This window comes from Camelus bactrianus, chromosome 29 (assembly GCF_048773025.1).
Source record: "Camelus bactrianus isolate YW-2024 breed Bactrian camel chromosome 29, ASM4877302v1, whole genome shotgun sequence".
NCBI classification, from domain to species: domain Eukaryota; kingdom Metazoa; phylum Chordata; class Mammalia; order Artiodactyla; family Camelidae; genus Camelus; species Camelus bactrianus.
Genome location: NC_133567.1, coordinates 26209241 through 26233709, shown reverse-complemented (window position 1 = coordinate 26233709; position 24469 = coordinate 26209241). Strand labels below are relative to the sequence as shown.

Genomic DNA, 24469 nt, shown 5'->3' with positions numbered 1-24469 from the left:
GCAATGAATGGGGACTATTCCATGTTCACAAACAAGTCAATGCCAGACATTATGAACTAATAAATTGTGTGAAACCACCAGACTCCAATCCAGTTTTAGAACAAGACTATCCACTCACTGCAGGCAAAGGCATGGTCACTGTTAAACATTATCCAAATTCAAAAAGTACACAAAATATATCAGGAAGTTCTTCCACATAGTCACCCAAAGATATAATAATCCACCAAAACTCAACCTGTCACTAAAGAAGGCAAAGGAACCCAATGACTTTTGCCCCATTTATGCACCAAGAAATGCACTGCTGTCTTTCAGTTCCTCTTTATTTATTACACCCACCATCACTCTAGATTTTCATAAGCAAATCTTTCTTTAAATATCTATATAATAAATCTTATTTATTTAAAATGTAACTTTTTCTCTCCTCCAGTACCTTCTGACCTCCTCAATAAACTAACAATCATGGTGCTGACTTGTTTCCAAACAACCACTCAGATTAGAATCAAACATCATCATTTTAGTCAAAATGGTCTGCATGTCTGATGTTACTGTTTGCATTTAATCAAATGCAAACCATACTCTCTCAGGGCATCTTAGGTCCCCATGTCTAGTCAAGTTCATAGTCAAAGATTCTTTTAGGAGTTCTCGGGCCTGCAGGTATTTCCATGATCATTACAAAAGTACTTCTTTTTTAATTAAAAAGTTGTCTATAACATGCCTTGTAGAGAAATTTTTATTTCAAAACTAAAACTAAACTCTGGGCTTCAATCAAGATGACATATTCCAGGACGTTTCTAATGCCCTGAAGGAAAATAAGGATATTTACTATGTTTGAAAAAGGCTGGACTGGCTGAGTTCAAAGATAATGCTCTACCAAAAATTCCCCTAGGGATCACTCCTCTCTCCCCCACTAAGCAGAGCCCCCTTCCTGCATGCTCAGATTATTTATAATACCTGGAGATAAGAATGACCAATCCCAATGTTCACAGCAGAACTATTCACAATAGTCAAGACACGGAAACAACCTAAATCTCTACTGATAGATGACTGCATAAAGATGTAATGTATTTATACAATGGAATACTACTCAGCCATAAAACAGAATGAAATGACATTTGCAGCAATATGGATGGACCTAGAGATTATCATAATAAGTGAAGGCTGACAGAGAAAAGCAAGTATCATATAATACCACTTATATGGGGAATCTAAAACCATGATACAAATGAACTTATTTACAAAACAGAAACAGACTCACAGGCATAGAAAACAAACATATTTTTCAAAGGGGAAAGTTGGGGAGAGGGATAAAATAGAAATTTGGGATTAACAGATACATACTACTATATATAGAACAGATAAACAACAAGGACCTACTACATAGCACAGGGAACTATATTCAGTATCTCTTAACCTATAATGGAAAAGAATCTGAAAAAGAATATATAACATAATATATATAACCTAATTACTTAACTGTATACATGAAACACTGTAAATCAACTATACTTCAATTTTTAAAATCTACAAGTAAAGAGAGTGAATCGTATAACATCTACCAGGTAGTTACTTGTAAGTCAAATACTGGATTTACATAATAAACATTCTACAGATTAAAAAAAAAAAAACGACCAACTTGATGTTCAATACTATACTGTCTTTCCTAGGCCAAAATGCATTTCAACTTACTAGGTCTAGATACTTCATGTTAACATCACCAATCCTGTAGGAATAATGATAATTAGAAAAAACGACAAGAAAAGAGATGGCTTTCTTTATCATCTCTGAGAAAGTGAACAATTTCCACAGAAGATGCTTTACATGCTTTACTCATTTTGTTACACTCATTATTAGTCTTCAGCTATGAATTTATAGAAGGTATTTAAATGACTGAGTAAGAATTTCTTATAACTTTAAAAAGAGAAATGCCAGATTCTGCTAACCTCCTTTACCCATTTATGTGTAAGAAGGAGATCTTTGTCACAAGACATTAAAACTTTAGTGAGCACAATCTCTTCTTGAAATCATCCAATCTTCTGGAAGGGTGATTTGCCATTCTAACAGTAAAACAATTTTTACTGGAATCAGCCTGATTCATCTTACATACAGTATCACAGGTAAATAAGAAAAAAATAAGTAACTATAAATCTTGAAACACAAGAAGAAAGAAAAAAGTCTTACTTTGGAAGAAATGTCAGTTTGCCACATTCCAACCAGAAAGTAATTTTCAAACCAAAGATTTCATTTATCTCAGAAAAACACAAATGCATTGCCTAAATTTTAGAAGATATATTGTTAATCCTATCTTATTCCTTGAAAATTACTGCCTAGTCACACAGAAATATTGCAACACTTTGGCATAAGAAGAAAAGCATCTTACCAGTCTTTATACTTAACAGTTTCATTAGAAGACTATACTTAAATCTCATTTCTAAGAGCTTCAAATGGGCATGGAACACAGACACACACACACACACACACCCCTATATTGTTTATATTAATCAGCTTTTATAAAAAGTGACTCACATCTCAAAGGTTTTTCTTTTTTTAGGGCCTTGTCCAGTTCTTCTGGATGAATATAAGGTACAAATAGGAGACAACGCATAGGAAAAGCCAGACTCAGAGTGATTTCCTATAATTTCCTATAATTCTCTGTGCCCACCTCATACCAAATCCTCTGAAGCTTTACAGAACCACTAGAGCAGGGTCACAAACCTCACACAAAATAAGATCTTGCTGGAATCTGTTACTCTGAGAGATCTCTTCTCAGGCAAGTGGGGCTGGACAACCAGCAGTGGGGCTCTGAGTGTGTGCTGCCACCAGGGCTGAGGCAGACATCTACAAAGATGCTCTGTGCTGGTAAGGGCATGAGAAGCAGTCATGGCTGTAGGAGTCCAGCAGGTTTTTATGAAAGAAAAACAGAAAGATAACCGGGGAAAAGGCAAAGCTTTAAACTATGCATATTCTGAAGCTTCAGTTCTACTTCTAGGAACAGAAGGATGTGCCTTAAGACTTGTCTATAAGATTCTCATCACTGATGTTCATAACAGCAGGAAAACGATGTGGGGGGTTACGGGGGAGGTACCAGCTCAACAATCCATCTGTAAATAACCATCTAAGTAAACCACATACTTACTTCATACAATGAAAAACAGTGTCATACAATGAAATATAAGGCCACCATTAAAATGAAGTCATTGGGCATTTATCCCAGAAAAATGAAAACTTATGTTCACACAAAAATATCTACACAATTGTTCATAGCAGCTTTATTCAAAATAGCACAAAACTGGAAATCACCCAAATATCCAATCAACCAATACATCTTTAAATAAAATGTTATAGAGCCATACAATGGAATACTATTAAGCAAGGAAATAGCAACAAACTACTGACAGGTGTATCAACTTGGATGACTCTCCAGGGAACGAGACTGAATGGAAAAAGCCAATCCCAAAAGGTCACATACTATATGATCCTTATGTACAAGGAAATAAGCTTTTAAAGGCTTCTATCTCTGGAGCACCAATTTGTGTTAAGCTGATCCTCCCAGGGAACACACCTAGCTTTTATCAGCAGTCTGTTAAAGTGAACGGCTTAAAAGAACTGCATCCATGACGATGGATATTAATGAAACTTACTGTGGTAATCATTTTGTAAACTATACATATACCAAATCATTATACCTAAAATGAATGAAATATATATATCCATTGTATCTCAATAAGAAAAATAAATAAATAGCTTACCCCTGGAAAGTTCTGAAACAGGAGTATCTAGGGGCAAGCAGTGATCCGCAGCAACTCCATCTCCTGCTTAGAGGGCCGAGAGCGCCAGGTGGGTCTTACAGGGAAGAACCAGCTACCCAACATTTTCTTGCTGGAATGAGGCAGCTGTGTTCCCCGTGCTCAGTGCACCTGCTGCAGTGGCTGGTCCGGGCCTGGGGTCCTGCCCTCCACGAGCCAGCAGCCTGGCCAGGCTGAGTCCTCAAAAAGCAATCCAGAGTCCAGTGCTCCGGCCCTGCCGCAGTGGATCGCCATGGCCCAGCCTTCCCGACCACCGCTGTCCTCCTGGTCCTACTCCTCCCGGATCAGGGGGTCAGTGGCGACATCCCCAAGGTCTTGGCCCGGTTCCCATGGAGATCTGGCCTCACCAGTGACCACCTACAGGAGCACGCTTGGCACTGGGGCTTGAACTCTGGGTCCAGTTCCACTCAGAGCGAAGAGAGCAGGGCCTGGGAGGCCAGCGCCTCTGCCGTCTCCAGCGCTCGCGGGCCCCGTCTTGGGCTCCCGCGCTCTCTCGCGCGCAGGGGCGGGCTGCCGCGGGGGAGGGGTGGGTCTCCGACACCCGCGCTCCTGCCACCGCCTGAGGGAGAAGGGAGGAGAGAGAAGGAGAAATGACCACCCCAGGCTAGATCCCACTCCTCAGTGAGTCCTTGCCCCGCTGCCAACTCTGCCTCCCCGCCCACATACCCGACCACACTGCGCAGGCCTCCCAGAAGCCGGCTGACCTAGGAGTTGCGCCCGCCAACCTGGGGCAGCGGAGGCCGCCCCCAAGCCAGGCCCAGGGGGACATGGGAGAAAATCCACAACTCACCTGGGCAGCCACCCCCACCCCCTGACCTCACTGTGCTTGCCTCCCGGGAGCCGACTGACCTGGAGACGTGCCTCCGGTGAACTTGGGGCAAAAGAGGCTGCCTGGAGGCCAGGTCGTTGTGGATTTGGAAGCAAAATGACCACCTCTCTGGGGCAGCCCCCCTACCCTCAGCGCCGCTGCTGCAGCCACAGCTGCCACCCACCCCCTGAGTGCACCAAGCCCACTCCCCGGAGCAGGCGGACGTAAAGACGTGCGTCTGGCGAAAGTCGGGGGAGCAGAGGCCAGGCCCAAGGAGACATGGGAGAAAATCCGCCGGCTCACCAGGAGCACCTCCCTCCCCACGCCGCCGCCGCCGCCGCCGCCGCCGCCGCCGCCGCCGCCGCCGCCGCCGCCGCCGCCGCCGCCGCCGCCGCCGCCGCCGCCGCCGCCGCCGCCGCCGCCGCCGCCGCCGCCGCCGCCGCGCCCCTCCTCCCACCCCACCGCACGGAGCCCACCTCCCGGGAGCCGACTGCTCTGGAGATGTGGGGTCAGTGAAATTGGGGCAGCAGAGGCCGCCCCCAGGCCAAGCCAAAGGGGGCAAGGGAGAAAATCCTGCGGCTCATACTTTTAAAACTGTTTCTCTTTAATTTTTGTTTTTCGGGTGTAATATAAATTAAAAAATACTATACAAAAAGAAAAACAAAAAGCTCCAAAGTGGACTTGAGAAGTATAAATATCTTGGAGCCTATGTAATAAAACCTATGTTTGATTATAAAGCAAATACTAAATTCATATTAATATAAATTGTCATTGTCCAGCTTGCTATGCTAATGCGTAAGTAAAACTTATAGTATGCAGAAATAAAACATTTAGACTTAAGTAGAAGATGAGTTAAGGAAACTTTTAAGTGTGGAGGGGAAAAAATTGTACATTTTAAACTATCTCATAGGTTGAAAATTCTAAGATGTCCATTTTTGTGTTGATAGTATCAAGATTTAACGATATGTAAGGCCTACAGTATAGTAGGAATACAGCTGTCTGCACATAAATGAATTGGCCTAGTCATTCACTGTGCGTGTTCTCAAAGAAATGTTTGTTTTGTGTTGAAGCAATTCATAGTGTATTCAGAACCGCAAAGCTGCTACTGAAGCTATTAGTTCAGGAAAATACAAAAACAAAATAAAAAATGGGCACATGTGCTCCGGAGCAGTTTTGTCTCCTTTTGAGAGTCCTCAGGCCTTGTGCCTCTTCTCCCAGGAGTAGTGTTTTTCTTCTGTGAAGTGTTTTATCAACTTGGACTGCTGACCTTTGTTTGAAATAATCCATCAAGGCATGAATCCTATTGCATGGTTTTCCACTACAAGAAGATAAAAATCTAAAACATATTTGAATTTCATCTTACTACTACTTTTATTATATAAACGTAGTACTGAAAACTATATTTTATTTGGTTGAGTGCTAAAGCTTTTAAATCAACTAGCTGATTCAGAGAGGAGTAAAATTTATTCTTGCAGAAAAAAATACTAAAAAAATACTAATAAAGGTAATGCTAATGATAATTGTTTGTAATATTGAAAGCTTGTTAAAAATGGAGATCTGAGGCATCTCCCCAAGCCTTCTAAATCAGAGTGTGCATTTTAACAAGATTCACTGTGATTTCTGGGCAAATAAGTGTTAGATAAGCACTTATTCAGTGTCCCTAATTGTCCCCCAGCACTAGGGAAGGAAGAGCCAGACTGAGTCACTGCCAGTCAGCTCTCACAATGATTTGCATAGTAAATACACATAATGGAAGACTTAAATAACTAGTAAACTTTGATTTTCCTTAGCATAGTGAAAAATATTGAATAAAAAAGATAGTGTAAAATTTATTTGTATAAAAACTAACAAGCCTTTTATATAATTGCAAAGCATTTTATTTGGGTAGGCCATCTACTTCTTAGGGCGTCTGGCTGTAGGGCAGGTGGAGACTCAGAGGTTCTGCTGCGTGTATATGAAGATAGTTAGAATCTGGATTCAGTATCAGGCATCAGGACCACTCAGCCAGCGATGTGAGCTGCCCTATGGACGCCTCTCACCCAGGCTCTGTGCTAGTGAAAGATGGTAAGCATCGCTCTCCTTCTGCAGACCACCCTTTCACTGAGGGTGGGGCAGAAGGGAGGGGTTGATGTGAGGATTCTAATGAGTATTTTTTCATATCAGTTTTGTAAAAGTGAACTAAACTAAGCATACAATTTTATACGATAAACCTTTGCTCAAATTCTAAAGCATTGTATAGCTTTCAGGATTGAAGTTTAAATTTTTATAAATTAACTATTAATTAGTTTTTTATAGCTAAAATTCATACATATTAAGATTTGAATTTAGTAAAAGACAGTGATTTGAAAAGCATGGGTTTTGTCATTTTCTAAATTTAAAAAAAATTTTGTTTTATTGAGTTATAGTTAGTTTACAATGTTGTGTCAATTTCCAGTCTAAATTTTTAATATAAATTCCTCCTGGCCTTTTCAGTTTTACAAGAGAAAAATCTGAAGAAAATCTTTAAAAAGAAAATTTGTAACCTGTATTAAGAAACAAGTATCCCAGAATTTCCAAGGCATTCGTCAATGCTCTACTACTTCATGATTAATTTACTCTTTTAAGTTTGTTATGTTTCCTAAAGTTATTATATTTTGACATCTGGCAGTACACAGTGATTGATTAATCTACTTTTAGATTCAAATAAACAAGGAAACCATTTTTTGTTACCAAATGTACATTTCTGACCTTAGCAGAGAATTTACATACTGGTTTTAAACAAATTCACAGTGGTTCATAGAGCTTTGCTTTAAGTAGCATAAACTCCTGATTATAAAAGATAGAGTCAAAGTGTTTCCAGGATCAGGGTAATGATTTTGATGCTCCTGAAAATAGGGACAATGTTTTATTTGTCATTAAAGATCAAACGCCAGCACCTAGACATTACCTAAAAAAAAGTTGATATGAATATTACTTTTGGTAGTTTTTTGTTCATTTTATAGAGATTCTGAGTCAATGTGGTCTTTAGAGAAAGTATATTACAACTTATAAAAATGTGATGAATGACTTGCTGTAACAGCATAATAGTCTTTTGTCTTAATTGCACTTCACTTTATAAAATTATAATAGCACATGGTTCAGAGGTTAATTCTACTTCTCTTTCCTGACCTGCTTCTGATCACGGGCATGCACTGTGAATTCAGGCATTCCTATCAGATTTTCATTTATTTGCAAATGAGCCATGATTGCTGAATTCTCTTTCCTTAGGATCCTCTATAAATCAGAGACCATTCCATTCAGAGAAATGACTTTTTCCTTCTCCCCTCAAACATCAAAGTAAACAAAGTGAATCACATCCTTTCACAGGTGGCTCATATTACATTGTAACAGGTTCAGTATGTTCGGTTACCCTTACTTTCTGAAACCCGTCTATAAGGACTACATTTCCTTATTTTTGCAATACTTCTCTTATTAGCTTTGTTTGCACTGATTTTTGTTCTTAAATAATTTACATTTTAATTAAACTTTTCTCTTTTTAGCTGTGTTTTGGGGTGACATTGCCTTACATGATGAAGATTTAAATATCTTTCAAACTGATAGGACAATTGACCTCACACAGGAACCCTTTGGAAAATTTGGACACACCACAGGTGTGGTTGATTATTTGATTCAGTTTGCATTCATCTACAAGTGTTTAAATGCTCTTTGGAGCATTTTTAATGTCTACTCATCAACTCTTGATTCCCTTGATATAGATAAGCCTATATGAAACAGGTTTTGTTCATAGTTTTAATTTTATTAATGTATATAACAAAGCATTTACCTCATACCAGGCCTGATTTAAGTACTTTGCAAGTGTTAACTCTTTGTTTCCTCATAATGACCCCATGAAGGTAGCTGCTAATATTATTGTGATTTTCAAGTGTAGAGAATTACAAGATTATGTAGTTTTCTTATTTTCATGTAGCCAGGAGAAGGCTGAGTGAGGACCAAAACTCAATTCTGAGAAAGACCAAATTTCATCCTCTTGAGCATTATATTCAGTTGCCTCCTATTTGGATGCTGAGTTGCAAAATGTAAATTATTCTTAGAGTAATTATGCACAAGCTTATTTAGAAAAACTTATCTATCTTTATAATTTTTATGAAAACCCAGAAGACAATTTCAATTTAACTGTTCAAACATGTTTGAATTATGCTTATATGAGATTTGTAATATTTAAAAAATTATTTGGGTTCTCATTTTAAAATATTTTAATTAAAATTTTAAAAATTAGGTTATTTTGATATAATTTTTTAATTCTGTATTTTATTTTAGAGGAAAATCGCAAGGTTAAAGATGTAAAACTTCTTTTTGTTGTTATAGCTAAAACATTTATTCAATGTCATGCTTTTTGGTTTTATTGAATCTCTCCTCATGTCCAATGCCAATTTTATTTTCTTCTTGTATTCTATGGAAAATAAGATACATCATCACTTTGTGGTATCTGAGCAGACAAGTACACTTTAGACTTAAGACTTTTTATTGTGAATTAACATCTCTTTGCCTAATTTACTTTTTTTTTTACAACTTTTTGTTATAAGTTTCAAAAGTATGGAAATGTTGATAGGATAATGCAAGCAATACCCATGCACCTCTAAGATTCAACAGTTGTTAAGTTTGCTTTGTTTGCTTTGTGTGTGTGTGTGTGTGCATGCATACATGCAGAAGGAGGTATAAAATATTTTGAGGTTAATTGTAGACAACATAGCTTTTTTTTAACATTTTTTATTGATTTATAATGACAACATAGCTTTTTAATGTTAAATAGGTTAGCATGCAGTTTTTAAGAATAAAGACATTATTGTATATACTTGAAATACAATTATTATGTGTAAGAAATTTAAGATAATAAAACTTGAGAAAATTATTTAAAATAATACATTACTTAAAAATAATATGCTTTAGCCTTAGTTATAGTGAAAAGTATGAGCTGTGAAAGGCTTTTCTAAAACAGAGACCAAATATAGGAGGAAAGCTGCTTTGCAGTGTAATCACAGACAGTGCATTCCTGTAGGATGTGTTTATCGACAGACTCTTCATCTGCTATCTCACACTTAACACTGACACAGAGACAATGGATTTGAGATAACAGAGCAATGATACAACTCAACAAAAGCTTAGACTTACCACGTTCCATTTTCAGTCTTTATTAAAACTTGTCAGAGTCAAGATCTATTCAAGTAATTTCTTTAACTCATTTTCCTCTCTTTGGACTGGGGCATTTATTTTCTGTGATTTAGAATATTTTAGTACTATATAATTTTGTCATTTTGAGATGGGATGGAAGGGGGCAGGGCACAGCCATTCAAGGAATGCTACATCAATTACATCAAAATGGTGAAAGATTCAACCCCCAGTAGGCCTTGATGCTCAGGATGATGGGAGATTTAACTTCTAGCAGATCTTGAGCTTCATTATACACCCATTGTAATAGTAACATGGTGAATAACATGCCCCGAGGCACCATGGCAGTCCCAAGGCTAGCCACAAAAGGTCAAAGTGGGGGGAAATGGCCAACTCCCTGGGAATCCCAGCCCCTTCCCCTTAGGCTGGTCCTTCCACTTAGTAGCATATGAAGCCACCAAGCCCATAAAAACCAGCAACATGCACCTCGAGGCCACCCCTCTCTCTCCCTCCCTCTTTGGAGACTGGCCCACACTCTGTCTATGGAGTGTGTACCTACTTTTAACCTGAGCACCCAACCCCCACACTTCATGGCCTTTCTTTTGCCTTTCAGTGTATCTCTCTGAATAAATCTACCTTCATTCAACTGTGGCTCGCTCTTGAATTCTTTTCTGCATGAAGCCAAGGACCCACAGGGTCTCAACCAAGACCTGGGACATGGCCCTCCTCATGCCCACATCTGTTTACCTGCATCAATTTCACTTATAGTTAAACTCTGAAAGCATATTTGGAAGAAAATACCATTATTTTAGATAAACAGCATAAAATAAGATTACACTATCAATCATTAAAAACATATATTCAAAATATATATGTGAATGTTATGAATTTCAAAGTAATTTGCACTGTTCAGTTGGATTCCAAACATTGTGGAAATAGTCTGTATTTTAGCTTTTCCCTACTCTATCTTTTCCCTTCCTTCTTAGTTTGTGCTGAACTATATTTTTTATTTCAAAATGTGTTGTCTCTCCCATAAATATTCATTTGGTTTGTATATTTTTCATTTTAGAATTTTTAGAATATGTGAGAAATAATCACTTACGAATTTTCTTTTTTTTCTATTTCAGTGAACTACCTACACAGAATTTTATCTCAATTGCTATAAAAATTATTCAAAATTACAAAAATATTTAAAACATTATTGCCTTTGATAGCCTTAAAATGTTTTCCCCTAGTCTATAATTACTCTTATCCTTATAATCACCTTAATAGTAACTGAGATATTTCTTTTTCCCTCAGGATTAGCCTCATTCTATAGCTATTTATGTGTGTTTTGAGCCTAATTTGCAATATAATTTTTACACAATGGTCATTTCAAATACATTTTTACCATCCTTTAAAAAAGTTTCTTGTAACTGCTTAGGAATGAATACATTTAAGTATTACCTCATCTTTCTAAAATGTTCAATTAAAAAATTTCAGAAATTTTTCTCAAGGGGCACAGCGAAAATGTGACTATGTGATGCACATAATTAAGCAGATTGTTAGTCAGGGAACAAGCACTCTGACTTATTTGCATTCTAAGGATTTAATTGATTTTCCTATGAGGCTTATACAGAACAATTTTTGATATTGTTTTTGTTTTTCATTAGCTTGAATATAGGTAATTAAATTTCAGTCTTAAAGGGGGAAAGGGCATTGGAAGGAAACAGTTCAAAGTGCAGAAGAGTTTGTTGTTTCCATGAATTTCTTGTCCTCTTTCATTGTGTCCACATGCTCATGAACCCCTTGTTCTGATATCATTACTGATCATATTAGTTGTTTGCTCAATGATATGTTTTATTATTTGTCAATCGAAAATTCAAGGAGAAGGCAAAACAGGGGATAAAATTTGAGGTATTTTATTAAAGCCCTGGAATGAGAATTAAAAGAATTGGGTTTTCATCAAATGATCTGCTTTCTAATTATGACTTTGTTCTTAAAATTACAAGAAGACATATTTCCTTATCCCCACTCTTTCCTCTACCTTTTGAGCTATAAAATTCTTTACGTCTTTTAAAATAATTTTTGCAAATTGCATAACATACAGAATGTATTTTGCAGGTGGACATCCTTTTGGAATCTCACCTTGTGACTTTATTCTAATTATATATTATTGGTTTTTATAAATCATAGAAACTAATTTTCAAAATTTATTTGATTATCTTATAAAATATCATATGCTTTTAGAAATCTAAGCTTTGGAGCAAAACTTGCACTATACACTTGCTCTTTTTATTTTCCAGTTTCATTGAAAAATAATTGACATACATCATGCTCTTCTAATGTCTTTATTCCCATTTGCTGACTTGGCATCTGAAAAGTTTTAGTTTGCACTGGGAAAGTAGCTGGAATGCACTCCACAGGGCAGAACAATGTGCTGTCATCCTATACAATACTATGCGATGTCAAGGTCACAGTGAAGAAAAATGTTTCAATTATCAATAGATGACTCAGTTGCCATGATGTCCAAATAAAAGTCAATTGGATTGCTCTCTGGGTCTCTCCTACCCACTTAGTTTTTGTTGCTAAAATTTGTTATTGTAGAATTTTTCCCTCTTCCAATATTTATGGATATTCATAAGACCACATAAAAAGAGATCTCCAGAGAGATCACTGTAGCCTATTCCTATGGCTTATTTAAAAGAAATTTAATTTACAGTGAGTTTAACTTAACCATGTCCTTTATTCTTTTTTTTTGACTGTGTGATTCATGGGTACTTCTATTAGAAAAGAAATTAACCATTCACAGTAGAGACTACAGAAGGAAATTAATCTTGCAATTCTAGGACAGACTTCATAATAAGGGATTCTTAAATTTTAGTAGAATGGGGTGGGGGTGGGAAAGGAGAGAAAGAAAATCATTTAGAACAGTGTTTCCCAAATTTAGCTTGAATATAGGTAATTTGGGAAGGGGGCTTCCATGATAATGTTTAAAATTTTCTGTTTTACTTTTGTTCATAATGTAAACAAATTAATACACACTTGTTCAGGATGCCCTGGACAACCGTCTTACATAACAGTGTTGCCACTTGATCACAGCATCTCCACTTGTACCTCTGATCCTTGTAGCACCAAGTGAGGACCAACATGCTTCACTTCTCATGTGATGTCTCTCAAATTGGGTGCTCAGACCCTTCATGAACTGTTGAATATTTCCTATGACATCTGTGAGTGGTCAAGATTAAAAACGCTAGTTCACAGCAGTGACTCTCAGGGTAGGATGGGGTGGGTGGGGATGGTGACTGGGGAGGCACACGAAGTTCGAGAGAGCACATTCAAAATACCTATTGATTTCATAATACAAACTGTATAAAGTCAAACTCAACAAAATCATTTTCGGGCAGGGACAGAAAACCACCTATAGATTCATCTTAGGTACGGAGTCTAGGATAAACTTGGTTGAGAAACACTGGCAAAGATGCAGATTCCCAGCATATGGAGAATAGTTAGAAAGAAACATGCACCAAAGAGAAGGAACATCTTTTGGATCAGCCAGTAAATCCTAAACCAAAGTTTATGGTCTTTTCAAACCCAAAGGGCCAATGCACAAGAGTCCCAAGACATCCATCAAACTTCTCAGACCTATGGTTTGGGGCAAGCTGGTCCACTTTAAATACTGAGTCAAAAGAAGAATAGGCTGTTTTTGCCCCACCAAAACCCACTCCCTTTTTTTGGTTAACATGTTTCAGAATTTTAATTAAACAGCTGCTGTAGCTGGGTAAAGGCAGCCCCAGATCCATACACCAGCCAAGTGTTGTCATTATCTGCAATGCTGTTCAGCTCTCAAGGGCATATCAGGCTGGGGTCTGCTCTACAATTACTGTAGCGCTCCAATTTGCTTTACCCATGTCAGCAGTTCCCCTCTCTCATGCATATTCATTAATCATTGCATCCACCTATTCACTGTTTACCGATAAAAACCTGAGGTACCATTCTGGCTCCTGTAAGCTGTTGCAAATAGTCTTGAATCTCGTTGGTGTCACCGCTGGCTGTGATATTGACAAATTCCAAAAGCCCTTCTTTGAAGGGCAATTGGCTGAGGAGATCCTGAGTCCTTCTGCAGTAGGGGCAGGTGGGCTTGATGAACATGACCACCTTCCCAGGCTGGCTCTTGCTGTTCACAAATGCTTGGGCCATGCTGACAGGCTGCTGCCTCCCAAGGAGGAAACCTCAATTGTAGGTATTGATCACGTGTCCATTTCCTTTATTCTTTAAGGTGAATTTGGAGATCATGGCATGTCAAAGAAACAAGGGGCCATCTATCAACTTATAAAGAGGATGAGAAGATTTGGCTCCAGTATATCAGTGATTAAAGTTGCAGATACTTGACTTTTTTAAAAAATTGTATTATTTAATTATTTCAATTTGGTGGGGGTGAGGGAGGTAATTAAGTTTATTTATTTTTAGAGGAGGTACTGAGGATTGAACCCAGGACCTCCCATATTCTAAGCACACACTCTACTGCTTGAGCTATACCCTCCCTGCCCTGCAGACACTTGACTTGGTGCATAGTGAATATTACAGCAGTTCAGTTTGCCGTTAAGATGCACAGCATGGAAAGGATATATTCTGAAAGTCCTTTATTCATTTTTATTTTGTTAGTTGCTTTTCAATGTAAGTTTTTTAGAATGTAATTTGGAACATTTGAAATATTTCAACTTATTTTCAGATTCTCCTTTTTAAAAAATTATATTAGGTGTTTACTTTATTGTTGACATTTATTTCCAGTACATTGGTATCACACAGTGATTTTATCAAGCATGGAGCTACATAAATTTTAATCAAATGAAAACATCATGGCTGTTTGTTTTGAAATAAAATCCACTTATTGGCAAACTATTTAATTAGATTAAAAATAGTTGAAAATATTTTTGACCCTTCCAAAGATATATATAAGAAAACATTCAGAGGAATTGCCTTCTGGCTTCATGATTAGTTAATATTTAAAGTATTGAATTTACTAATCACTGTTTGTATATTTTAGAGTTTCTTTTTAAAGTCTTCAGTTCAAAGTTCTAATTCCCTTGCATTGATTATTAATAAAATACTTAAAAATTCCTACTTTCAAGAATTAATTTTCCAAAGCAAAGATGCTTTACTCCAGGATATTAAGAAGATAGAGATGTTAGGGACACATACATAGGGGACATACACTCGATATTTGTTGTCTGAAGTGTATGCAAGTTGTAAGGTATTTGTATCAACAGTCATATATAAATAAGAAAAAATGATCATGCAAATTTAGGAAAAATAAAACAGTAATAATAAAAGTTATGAAATGCAACCAAGAAAAGTTAGTGACTACAGACCTGAACCTGCTCCAGAATGGATTGCATTTTGTGTTGGCCTGTTGACTTTCTGTGCTGAGCTCTAAACAATGCTGTTGGCTGCATGTGAATCCTAAGGAAACTGGTCTCAGAATCTGAGACCATTTCTATCTCATCCTTATTTCATTTACTGTCTCTACAGTGTAATATTCACAATTTTAGGCTGTGCTAGAGAGTATCAATTCTGATTTAAAGAATTAGGGATTTAGCAGGAGTAAGAAGAGTTTTGAACATCAAAGGACTTTAAAAAAATGTCTGTTTTATTCTGGTGGTGAATTTCTTAGTGATCTAATAAGGCAGAATACATAATACAGAATACAAAATACTGGTATTCAGCCAACTGAAAGGAATATAGAATACAATGTTCCCTAAACTTATTTTAAAAAATGAAACACTCATCTCACCCTTTTAATAGTGAAGAATGTATATCAACATCCCAGAACACATTTTGCGAAAGGCTAGCCTGAGAATAAAATCCAGATTCTTTGATATAACATTTAAGGAATGCCATGAGCTTACCACAGCTTCCACCTGCCACTTCTGCTCCCACATGTCTCCACAAATCCCATAATCTAGCCAAGTTACAGTAACAGCAGTTCTCCAAACAATGATGGATACTTTAAAAGATTTTTCATTGTGAAAATTTTCATGCTTTTCTCTCTGTATTTCCAGTTAATTGAAACTCATATTTAAACATTTGAATATTTAAATTTAGCTTCCATTTTTGTTTAGTTTGCTAAGAACATAGGGTGTGCTGTCTACTTTACCCTGCATTACATCAAGGGGTACAAGTGCCTGGACCTACCACTTTAGTGATGCTGTTATGATCAGTGGATTCAGGTGGTGACAGCCAGGTCCCTGCATTGTACAAGTTCTCCTCATTGCAAAGTCATGATTTTCTAATGTTGTTCTTTTCTTTTATTCCTTCTACACTTATTAGCTGAAATTCTTCTATAAAGAGAAATTTTCTCTAATCAGCTATAGATATTTGAATACCTTCTATTATAGTTCATATAGGGAAGTAAAAATAACTGCTTAATTCCTTTGGAGGAAATAGTTCTTGCCCTAGTGACACATATTTTGGTGGTGGGAGAAATATATATTTCACTAGGTGTTGGGAGAATTACAACATCTGGCTTTGTTTCTACCACCTTTTCCCAGAACATTTAACTTAACTTAAAAAGTAATGGCTTTTGTGCTTCCTTCAGAGGCACATATATAAAATTGGAAAGATGCAGATAATTAGCATGGTCCCTGCACAAAGATGACATGCAAATTCCATATTTTTTAATAAATTAGGAGTTTGGGATTTGCAGATACTATTATATATAAAGTAGATAACAGAGTCCTACTGTATAGCACAGGGGACTATATTCAGTACCTTGTAACAGCCTATAATAAAAAGAAAAAGAATATATATGTATAATTGAATCACTATGCGATATACCTGAAACTAACACAACATTGTAAATCAACTAAACTTCAATTTTAAAAGATGGGTTTTAATTTTGGCCCTAAGTGACATTAAGGAAAATTATAGATTATTATTTTTCTATATATTTTTGGATTGTGCCATAATTTTTTAGCTATTACTTATTTAAGCAATGTTTCCTTCTGAATTACTCTAATTTTAGCTTGACAAATTTTGGTTACATTTGAAGTCCCTCCTAGTTCTTTATGTATATTTAGTATTTAAAAGGCCAAATCTAGACTGTCCTTCCTTCCTCTGGTTATCTAGTAGGAGTGGATATAGATCATCTTACATATTTCTAAATATATAATGTATTCAGATCAATACATCTTTTCTCTTTCCCACCCTTCAATTTTGTAAAACAAATACACCCAAAGTCCCGGCCGCTTATTATTTCATTGCCCAAATTCTGTTTGTAACAAATTCATATGTATACTCATATTCTTTTATTAATTTGGGTCTTTTCAAAGTTTTACATTTCACTTGTTTTATCCTGCTAAACTAGCTTTCTCCATTTACTGTCATATCTTCATGTTTGTTTTTGTGACATTTTCGCTGCTTGAAAGTCTTTCCTTTCTCATCAGTGGAATTCTATCACATATTTTATTCTCATCCATTTCTGAGCTTCCCACAGTGGGACTTTGCTCTGTGACAGCTGTAATAGCTCCATTTCACTGTCAGTTCAAATGTCTGCCTTCGCCATTGATGAGGGCAGGGAGCCTTCCTCTGTGTCCCTTGTGACATTCAGCATACTGCTTTATAAGTAGGTGATCAGGAAGGAATTGACAACTTACACGTCAGCTAATGTATATTGTGTGTAATCCTAAGATAAAATAATGTAAGAATTTAAAGGGGGTTTGAAGAACATGTACTTCACGACTTTAGAGATGTGAAAACTGAAGTTAGAACTTGCCCAAAGATACTGAAATCTGTAGTTGCATTCCTGAAATTAGACTTTTTGAGTATTTGTATGTACATTTGTGACTGTTATAGTAATAATGTTGCATTTTGATTTGTTTTGGTGCTCACTTTTCACGTCAGATTTGCCCTGTGTTATATTTTTCAATGATAAGAAGGATTATGCTTTTTATAGGAATTGACCTTTGGCTCACTAATCATTCCTATCATCTCATGATTTCTAAATTTAATTTGAAATTACCATTATTGGCTACAATTTCATGAAACAATTATTTCATCTTTTTGCTATAATAATGCTGTATTTACACCTCATTAAAATTAATTTAAATTATTAAAGGTTTTGAGTGTTGATATTGCACAAAATACTGAGGGCCATCTAGAATAAGATAGATTTTCTCTTTCCTCAGCTGCCGCCAAGGTGCTCGGTTCTTCCGAGGGAGCTAAGGCCGCGTTGGGGTGAGGCCCTCACTTCATCCGGCGACTAGCACCGCGCCCTGCAGCGCCCGCCTGGAGCTCTCCCGCGCCATGGCCCCGGTCTCCGAGCTCGCCTGCATCTGCTGGCCCTCATCCTGCATGATGAAGAGGCGACCGTCACGGAGGACTAGATCAACGTCCTCATTAAAGCAGCCGAGTGAACTTCGAGCCTTTAAGGCCGGGCTTGTTTGCAAAGGCTCTGGCCAACGTCAGCATCGGGAGCCTCATCTACAACGTGGGGGCCGGTGGGCCCGCCCCCGCCGCCGGGGCTGTCCCGGCAGGAGGAGGAGCCGCCGCCGCCGCCGCCGCCGCCCCAGCTGAGGAGAAAAAAGTGGAAGAAAGAAGAGTCCGAGGAGTCTGATGACGACATGAGCTTTGTTCTTTTTGACTAAACCTCTGTAGGAACACATCCAATAAAAAGCTGAGCTCTTAAAAAAAAAAGAAAGAAAAAAGAATAAGAGATTTTAAGCCACTTAACACTCTATTGGAATTAGTATTCAGTCTTTTTCTTATAAGAGCTGTGGCATATAACGAATCACATTTAACAACACCTAGTGTATCTCTCCACTGAATGTGGAGAAGCGGTAAGATGGTGCCATTGATACGGATGGTGATATTTATCAGTTCTGTTTCTAGCTTTGACCTGGAGGAAAAATGCTTTTACCACTTCCTCTCACTATCGTCAGTTGCATTGAGCTTACCCACTAAGTCAGACAACTTGTAGCTCTTGCCGTTTTTTTTTTTTTTTTAAGTAAAAGCTAAAATAATCTCCATACTTATGGGAGGAATTATTAAATATAGAATCATTTCTATTATTCAGAGCATTACATTTCCCACCTTATTTTGCTACAATTTTTATTCAATATATATATTGGGTATTTAATTCCATAGCAGGTTTTTGATAGGTGGGAAAATAATAAAATTTTAAAATGCAAAAAGTAGAATTCAGAACTTTTGGCCATTTAGTTCCACTATATTTCCTGTTTTAAGCCACATTATAACTGTACATTATGTTTGTGTATATGTGTATATATATATTCACATGCATATTTCTAGGTGTGTATATATATATATATATCTTTGATCCATCCATAATGAGACATAGGCTTTAACCCTTTATATTGGCAAAAGGTTTTAACTGAGCTATAACTATTTTTAATGACTATATATTATCTTCAGTGGCATTTATTTATTTTACAAGATTATTAATTATAATTAAACAAGATGTGAGACCATTTTACAATAGGAGTTGTTTGACTTTATTCTTTATAAGTCAGAGAGTTATGTAACTGAATCTTCTACCTTCATCTACTATATGCTCATTTTTAACGATTGCCAAACAAATAAACTTGGAGTTAACTTATTTTCTTGATTTCGTGTGCTTTAATTATATTTAATTTTGGTCAGTTTGATTATTCAGATTATGACAATAGTCACTTATTCATCCCTTCCTATTGAATTTTCATTTTGTGCCACTTAAATGCACTAACTTTAGGGACAATAAAGTTGAATGTGAGTTGTTTTTTCTCTGCAAGGGGGTTATAGTTAGGCAGAGGAAATGTGCTAGCCAGCGTTCTTGTTCTCAAACAACAGGGACAGCTAACTTAAGCAGAAAAAAATAGACTTTTGGAAGGAATTTATAGAATTACACTAATAGAAAAAGTGGAGAGCCAGGCTAAAGGAGGAATCTCAGCAAGAACCTATTGAACCCCTCACCACAAGCATTTCCACCGCTTCTTTGGATGCTTGCCACTTGTTACTGGAGTCTTAGCTGTGTCCTACACTTAGGAACTCCTTTCTTTCTTTCTTTCTTTCCTTCTTTCTTTCTTTCCTTCTATCTTTCCTTCTTTCTTTCTTTCTTTCTTTCTTTCTCTTTCTCTCTTTCTTTCTCTCTTTCTTTCTTTCTTTCTTTCTTTCTTTCTTTCTTTCTTTCTTTCTTTCTCTCTCTCTTTCTCTCTCTCTTTCTTTCTCTCTCTCTTTCTTTCTTTCCTTTCTCTCCTTTTCTTTCTTTTGGAGGCAAAGCTTACAAGCTGATTTTATTGCTTTAGACACATTGAACAACAGAAGATCCCATCAGCACAGGAATATTAGGATGCCAGAGTGTGTTCCAATCATTTGCAATAGGAAATCACTCTGCAGTGTGAAGATACACCAAACCTTGAGTCAAGGAGTTCTGTTCTTTCAATAAATACTTACTTACTGAATTTTTTGGACTTTTTATTTTTTAAATTCTTTCCCAGTTTTACTTAGATACAATTGACATATAACATTGTACTGTTTTAGGTGTATAACATGATGATTTGAGATTTGTATATATTGTGAAATGATCACCACAATAAGCTTAGTTAGCATCCATCACCATATGTGGTTACACATTTTTATTTTCTTTGATGAGAACTTATAAGATCTGCTCTCTTAGCAACTTTCAAATGTGTGATATGGTATTGTTAACTTACACATTACATCCTCAGAAATTACTTATTGTATAACTAGAAGTCTGTACCTTTTGACCACTTTTGCCCATGTCACCCACCCCTAGCCCTTGCCTCTGGCAACAAGTAATCTGTTCTGTGTATCTAAGGAGCTGTGTTACGTGCCAGGCTATCCTCTAGGAGCTAGAGTTATAGCAGTGAGCAAAACAGGTAATTTTTCTGCATACAAAAAGCCTATATTCTGGGGGGGGGGCAACCCCCCCACAGAAATATTGAAATATAAAATGTATTAATAGACAATAAAGTCTAGGGCAAAAAGGAAGATCATGTAAGTGGGATGGAAGGGCATTTGCACAAAACTTGAAAGCAGGAACAAGCCATCTGGATATCTGAGAAACGGAGTTCCTACCAGAGGAAGTAGGCAGTATCTGAGGCAAGAGTATGTCTGCGTGTTCAGAGCACAGCAAGGAAACTTCTTGGCTGGGATGATAATAAGAGATGAGAGCTATATGGTGAGATAAATTTGTATGTGAGGATTGTGTAAGATCTGAATAGTTATTCTATAGATACTTTGGATTTTCCTCTGAGCAAAATAGCCTGTATCAGTCTGCTTTGGTGATTTATGCTGTGGTAACAAACAACTCCCAAATCTTAGTGGCTCGAGCAGCAAACACTCCTTACTCTTACTGCATATCTGTCACTTGTTGGCTGTAGCTCACTCCACAGTCATCACTCTGGTATCCAATCTGATGGAGTAGCCTCTATCTGAAACATTGCAGTTGTAGCAGACAGAAGAGAGACAATATGCCCAACCATATTTGCTCTTACAGATTCCCTCCAGAAATGACACAGTTTGTGCTCACACGGCATTGTCCAGGGCAAGTCACATGACCAAACCTAGTAGGGAAGGGAGATATAATTGTCTCCTAGAGAGTGGTGATGAATATTTTTGAACAAAGACACAGTTTACCACACACTCATCAGAGAATATTGAGCACAGAAGTGGCATCACCTGACTTTACAATTTAGAAATTATCTCTGTGCTGAGAAAAGACTGCTGTGGGGAGGGCAGCTTTATGCTTATAGGCAACTTTCTTTATGTTTACAGGCTTTGATCCACCAATCTGAGGCCAAAGTAGGGAATGACAGGTTATGGATTACTCAGTTACTCTCTGTGGCTTAGGGAGAAGTGAGGCTTCTCTAAAGATGGTGAAAGTTTTTCTTGAGAGGGCAGATTGATCTTATAATGGCCAAGCTTTCAAAGCAACACTCAAATTAGAAACAAAAAATCAAAAGCCATATACACGAAAACAGCATCAAACTGGATGACATTAGAAAGAAACCAAGATAATACCTAGACATGCTTAAGCCATGTTTTTCTAAGTTGTGTGTACTGCCCTGTCACTCCAGATGTAATTGTATGTACGTGTATTTAGTTTTGTAGTCATTTGAGCATCTAGAATTTGTCTGTCCCTAGACCTGAAGTATATCAGAACTCAAACCACCACATTTTTCTTTTTTCACAGGACCATTGTAAAAGTCAGTGTGAGATGTATTTTTGCTTTCCATTATGAAACCCCGTCATTGGAAACTGCTATGGGTAAAATGCTAATGAAAGATGTTTTAGGTTAAATGAACCACCCATATTGCTTGACTATCTCCTGAATTTTACAAAGTACTTTCTTTTTTGCATATAAGCATCAAGAATGACTCAGTGTGGGTCATTCAGTTGCCATATAATCAGGTATTTCAGTTTTATTACTATTGCTTTATGGTAGGAAATATTTCCAATTAAATCTCTCCAAAGTTTGCAAATGTGGGGTTTTGCTGCATCTAATACTTTACTATTTCAGTATGTAATCAGTAACCATGTATGTATACATTAAAATGTGCTATTAAAAAATCTACCTGGGAGCAAAAGTATAATCCCCTATTTTTCCCTACCAGTTACCTCAGTTTTCTTTCTATTATTGATTTATTAAGTTTAATTAACCATTATAATAGATTCATAAATAATAAATCAAATTACTTTTTCAAATTGGCATGGTATAGGTTAAAATGCTTAGGCATTTAAAGCCTAAGGAAATAACTGGAATGACAAATATTTGTATTTGTGAACAATTTGCAGGACTACCCAAATGTGCTTGCTCTGAAAAATGAAATCAGTGAAATTCACTTTAATCATTTGGGCAATTCATTTTGGGCAATTTTCTCTTCCAACTTAGTGCATTAGAAGAGGTGTTTGGTGGCTAATGCCATGATGATTCCCATCTATTCAGGACCAGTTATTTACTGCCCTCTATTGCTGTCTACAGGGGTGGCTTTTAGATAAGCTATTTTAAGGTAAACCCTAATTATTGAAGTTTTAGGCCTAATTTTATTTATAATTGTGATTGTAATTACTATATTATTATACCATTTAAAACTTATTTTAGAGTGAGTGTCCCCATGTGTCCACCCTTGACATGTGTGCACACTCTTGTGCACTGACACATGTGCACACATGCACACAGACACAAAATGAGTAAATGGAACTTCTGTACTGTGCATAGAAAGACATCACTGAGTAAATATAAGTATCAATAAGTGGAGGAAAATTTGCAGGAAGACACTCTGGATGTTTCACATTCTGACAGCCCAAGAGATTCTTGCAGAAGGTGAAATGGACTGTCACACTATCACATTTGCCTGATGATTTGACACAGTCTCATAAGTCTCATAATTCTACCAGTTGTTGATTTTTCTCCACCAACCATTAACCCTAGTTAATTCACCTTTTGAAACTAACTTTCTTTGCTTGACTTCTTTAAAAAGTTTTCTTTAAGGAAATTCTTCCATGAGCAGGAAAAGTAATTCCACTTTTAATTAAGTTAACAACACCTTTTACAAATTTGATTCTGGTTTTCTCAAAGAGGAAAAATAAAGTTTGTGCTTATATTTAATACTGAAATAATGGATTACTGCCAGGTAACCATACTGACAAATAGTTACCTAAATTATTTACATGGGTTGTGAGAATAAAAACTATATTAGAAATAAATGTTCGTTGATGTCTTGAGTTTAACCATATGTATAGTAGACATTAATTATCGTAAGTATATTATTTTCTGATTTATATTCTGAATACTCCTAAAAATGATTTAAGGCACATCTTCTAATATACAATTAATACAAAAGTACTTCAATTGATCATTCAGAGATTCTTATTGTACATAAATTTACCAGGATTACTAGAAATCAGCTCTATTTATTCATGAAAAACTGTTCTGCCTCTGAATGTGTTGGACTTTATAGTTCATCAGAATTATTTATTAAAGTTTCACCCTATTGTAATTCACTTGGCATCTTCTTGTCCTCCACTATGTGCACTTTCTGCTTTATTCCAGATGCTGCTCCTTTGTAGGTCAGCAGGGAAATGGGCCTCAGGCGATCTCTACTGGTAAGAACTGTGATAAATTAGGAATTGTTGTTCATGAATTGGACCATGTGATAGGCTTTTTGGCATGAACACACACGGCCAGATCAGGATAACCATGTAACTATCATAAGAGAAAACATCCGGCCAGGTGAGAGACTTCAGAATGTGTTGGGTTTAAGGTTGACTGAATATCTTTTAATAGAATTGCACTATTTATCATTTAACTTCTTCTTTAAAAATATAATCTGATTTTGTTGATATTGCATATTATTTAATTATTTTGTTTTGGCAGAAGCGGGGAGGTAGTTAGGTTTATTTATTTTTAGAGGAGGTACTGGGAATTGAACCCAGAACATCATGCATGCCAGGCATGCACTCTACCACTTAAGCTATACCCTCCCCTTGATTTTGTTGATATTGTAGATCAACATTTTGCTTAGTTAAAAAGTGCCCACTATGGTGTTAACTTTTAATTTTTTCCTGCAGATCAAATAATCTTATACATTTTTTAGACTTCCTTTTTTTCTTAAGATTTAGCTGTTTTATATCTAAGTTTCTGTGCTTTCCAAGAATAGATGTAGGTTATTGAACCATAAATTAATATTATTAAATTTTAAAAAGTATTTTCTAT

The 24469-nt window shown here is 36.7% G+C and overlaps 1 long non-coding RNA gene, 1 other non-coding gene and 2 pseudogenes across 4 annotated transcripts in view; 2 read left to right on the top strand and 2 right to left on the bottom strand.

Moving 5' to 3' along the window:
- Positions 1–4905, bottom strand: part of LOC123616214 (uncharacterized) — a 29478-nt gene extending 24573 nt beyond the window's left edge. For all 3 annotated transcript variants that reach the window (XR_012503144.1, XR_012503142.1, XR_012503143.1), the window contains exons 1-2: positions 4653–4905; positions 3747–4362 (exon numbers count right to left, since the gene is read on the bottom strand). This is a non-coding gene — a long non-coding RNA (uncharacterized LOC123616214). The remainder of the gene's footprint in view (positions 1–3746; positions 4363–4652) is intronic.
- Positions 4906–5000: 95 nt separating this feature from the next.
- LOC141575512 (large ribosomal subunit protein P1 pseudogene) lies at positions 5001–19337 on the top strand (annotated as a pseudogene).
- On the bottom strand, positions 13434–13935 carry LOC105075989 (glutaredoxin-1 pseudogene; annotated as a pseudogene).
- Positions 16322–16424, top strand: LOC123619447 (U6 spliceosomal RNA). Its single transcript, XR_006728051.1, has one exon. It is a non-coding gene; the product is annotated as a U6 spliceosomal RNA (small nuclear RNA).
- Positions 19338–24469: the final 5132 nt, after the last annotated feature.